Here is a 3,938-nt window from a genome sequence, read left to right as displayed (position 1 = left end):
TGGTAGCAGAAGAGGCAGGAAGGATACTGGAGACTTCAGAGGAGCATGGGGATTTCCAGGCTCCAGAAGCGAGAGAGAAAACTGTTGTTGTCAAGTCTTGTGGCTGCCGGTCACCTGTTCTGGTATCTACGGTCACTAGCAGAACCAGTTTTCCTCATTAGTATACCATGGCCACCAAGATCCTGTCCCCTGGCCAGGTTCCCCTGTGCCTCTGACATGTTGCCTGTGGTTCCCGTCTCTTCTCTACAGTGCTTTGATAATCTAGTAGTGCACATTTTGCTGTGTGCTCTGCATTCAGCACAGCTAGTATACATAGCATTAAGATGAAAACTGCATGGCAGCCAGGTTGGCACAGTTGTCAACAACCCAAATGGACAGTGGCTACAGTGATGGAACAAAGTCCAAGAGATCCCCAGCTGAGCCAGTTTAGGGGCTGCTGGAGTGTGTGTGTGTAAGAGAGAAAGGGAGAGAGGGAAAGAAAGAAGGAAGGACAAAGGGGAGAGAGAGAGAGAGAGAGAGAGAGAGAGAGAGAGAGAGAGAGAGAGAGAGAGAGAGAATGTGTCTGGGTGGTGCGCATGCCACAGAACACAGGTAGAGGTCAGCAGTAACCCTCTAGATGAGCAAACTGAGGCTGAGGTTCATTTGTATGCTGGAGGTCACACAGGGAGCAGGGATGTCAGCGGAGGTTCAGGAAGTCTGATGGCTTCACTCAGGATCCGGAAAGGAATAATTTTTCTATAGAGTAAGGCTTACACTTATTTGTTTGTTTGTTTGTTTGTTTGTTTAATATGAGTACTCTAACTGCATGTGATGCCTGCAGGCCAGAAGAAGGTATCAGATCTCACCCAGTACAGATGGTTGGGAGCCACCATGAGGTTGCTGGGAATTGAACTCAGGACCTCTGGAAGAGCAGCCAGGGCTCTTAACCACTGAGCCATCTCTCCAGCTCCAACTAAGGCATACACAGATGTCCTCAAGAAAGGAAACTCCACAGAAATGGTGCAGGGTAGAGAACCTAGCGACCATCACTCAGTCCCCACTGAAATGCAGGTCTGTGAGCAGGGAGGCACGTCTCCTCAGAGAAGTACCATGGCTTGTGAGGTCAGTTGTCCACTCCTCACTCCAGAGAAAGCTGAGCTGCGATGTAAGTGAGTAGAAAGTCCAGGGAGGTGGGGACCGTGACAAGGTCCCAGAGGAGGGAACTTGATAAGCTTCCTTGAGCCCCTAAGGCTCCCTGACGGGGCTGTTCTCTCTTTGTCTGTGACCCCCCAGGCCATCTGTTGCAGAATTTAGGAGCCATGAGGACACAAAGGCTTCTTTGAGGGTGGAGTAAAGGCTGGGCTGAACAGCAAACCTGTATCTCCAGTTTGGAGCAGAGATGTGAAGCCAAAAATAAACTGAGACAGAGATGTGGTAACTGGAGGAGGAAAGGCCCCTGAGCTGCCAGAGAGCAGAAGAGCGGGAAGGAGAACCAGGCAGGCCTGCTCAGCCTCAGCTGAGGTGTGGCCCCCAGAGGCCGTGGGCAGACAGGTGGCAGAGACACGGAGGGAGCCCATGAAAGCAAGAGCAACTGGTGCCACGCAGCTGGGCAGTGGGGAATCTGTTCATTTTGACCCTCATTACTGATAGCCACGTTTGACCAAAGTCGGCATGTTCTGAGACCGCAGATGTAGGCGTAATTTCAGGGACTCTTTCAAATAACCTGAGCGACAAGTTATTAGTGATCCGATTACCTTGATTTGGGGCAGATCTGTCTGTCATGCCATGTACAAAAGCCGAGCTATTTCAGGGTCTGTACCTATGAGTCATCATGTGGATTCTCTGCATATAGTTTTTAACCTCTGCTCTATAATCTCATTCTTTTGTTCAGAGGCTATGGCAACAAGTATGCCTTTTTTTTTTTTTTTTTTTTTTTTTGCCTACATTTTTCAGGGTAGCAACAATAATGGTTTCCTTGACTATTCCACAGATGTTTATAAAGCTAAACTTGTTCTGTGCTTCATTGGAAATGACAAATGAGCTGACAGAAATGCTCTCCTGAACTTCACAATAAACAAAAGACGGCCTCAAGTTTAGGGCTGATGGAAAGCATGTCAAGTATCTGCAAGGTCCTTCGCTCATCTCTGAAAGGTACCTCTTGGAATGTGGTCACATGCATCATTTCTTTTTCTTTTCTTTTCTTTTGTTTTTTGTTTTTTGAAACAGGGTTTCTCTGTGTAGCCTTGGCTGTCCTGGACTCATTTTGTAGACCAGGCTGGCCTCGAACTCACAGTGATCCGCCTGCCGCTGCCTCCTGAGTGCTGGGATTAAAGGCGTGCGCCACCACGTTTGGCACATGTATCATTTCTTGTCCCTTCCCCACTTGCTCAAATGTTGTAAGTAGATAATCTAAGGGAATTCTAATAAAAGGAGTGAGCCTTGTTCCTGTATTTGATAAAAGTAACATGCACACATTCACACAGACTCACAGATACACACACATAAACATACACATTTAGACACACAGAGACACTTAATTACATACAAATGTACAGAAACACAGACATACACACATATACATATAGACACAGACATACACCCATGCACATCCATACAGACACACATACACATATACACTCCAACACACACACACACACACACACACAGTCTTGCCTTTGAAGAGCCTATCAAATCATGTATTTATAATGACAAATTGTCAAATCTTCAAAAACTTTTAGCCAAGTGGGTGTTGGGAACCAAACCTGGGTGCTCCGCAAGAGCAAGAAGTGCTCTTAGCTGCCGAGTCCTCTCTCTAGCCCCCCACTTTAATTTATATATATATATATATATTTTAAAGATTTATTTATTTATTACATATACAGTGTTCTGCCTGCATGTACACCTGCACACCAGAAGAGGGAACCCGATCTCATGATAGATGGTTATGAGCCACCATGTGGTTGTTGGGAATTGAACTCAGGACCTCTGGAAGAGCAGACGGTGCTCTTAACCACTGAGCCATCTCTCCAGCCCCCTTTCATTTATATTTTTTGAGACAGAATCTAGCTATGTACTCAGGCGGTGCTTAAACTTGCTATGCATGTATTTGTAGCTCAACTTAGACTCGAACTCATGGTCTTCCCGCCGTACCCTCTGGCGTACTGGGACTGTATGACACTGTGTACTACGCCCAGCCAGACTTCTGTTTTATAGCGAAGGGACCTGTTTGCCATCACTTGGCATTGACGTTTATTGGTCAGTTTGCCTCTCTTTCTCTTCTCCTCCTCTCTCTCCTCTTCCTCCCCCTCCTCTTCCTCCTTCTGGAGACAGAGAGGGTCTTAAGTAGCCCAGGCTGGTCTCAAATGCAAATTTGTGACTGTCTTAACTCAGAGCCTCCGACTCATGGGAACACAAGTGCGTGTCACCAAAACCAGCTCACTGGCTTTAAGGAGTTTGTCCTGAGCACCTCAATGCTTTTAATACCAAGAGGGCCAAGAGATCTTATTTAGGAAAGAAATTATAGTAACCCAAGGAAGATGAATTTGTATGGCTGAGAATACCGAAGGACGGGCTTTACTTACCACACAGTATCAGGGTGTGGCGTTTTAAATGTGTCCGGATTTATCGTCCCCTGGCACTTACCTACTTAACTGTGGTAAGAAGATGAAAAGATTGAAACAGAAGGGGAGGAGTTTTATTCTTCCATTTCTCCTCTTAAACTGATCGATCTAGTAGATGCTCTCCAGTTGACTGAGCCTCACGGGTCAGAGCACACGCTCGGGAGCACACTTCCTCATCCACACAACCCATCAGGAAGTAAAGAGCTTAACTTCCTGTTACTCAACAGGAAGTTGAACTTTTCTAGGCACTTGCTGTCCGTAGAGCATCTTTCTACCAGGCTCTTCCTGTGCCCCAAGGCTGCTTCTAGACTGCCCAGTGACTAGTTTTGACAGAAGCTT

The sequence above is a fragment of the Acomys russatus genome, chromosome 2, assembly GCF_903995435.1.
Source record: "Acomys russatus chromosome 2, mAcoRus1.1, whole genome shotgun sequence".
NCBI classification, from domain to species: Eukaryota; Metazoa; Chordata; class Mammalia; order Rodentia; family Muridae; genus Acomys; species Acomys russatus.
This window is presented reverse-complemented; position numbering follows the sequence as displayed.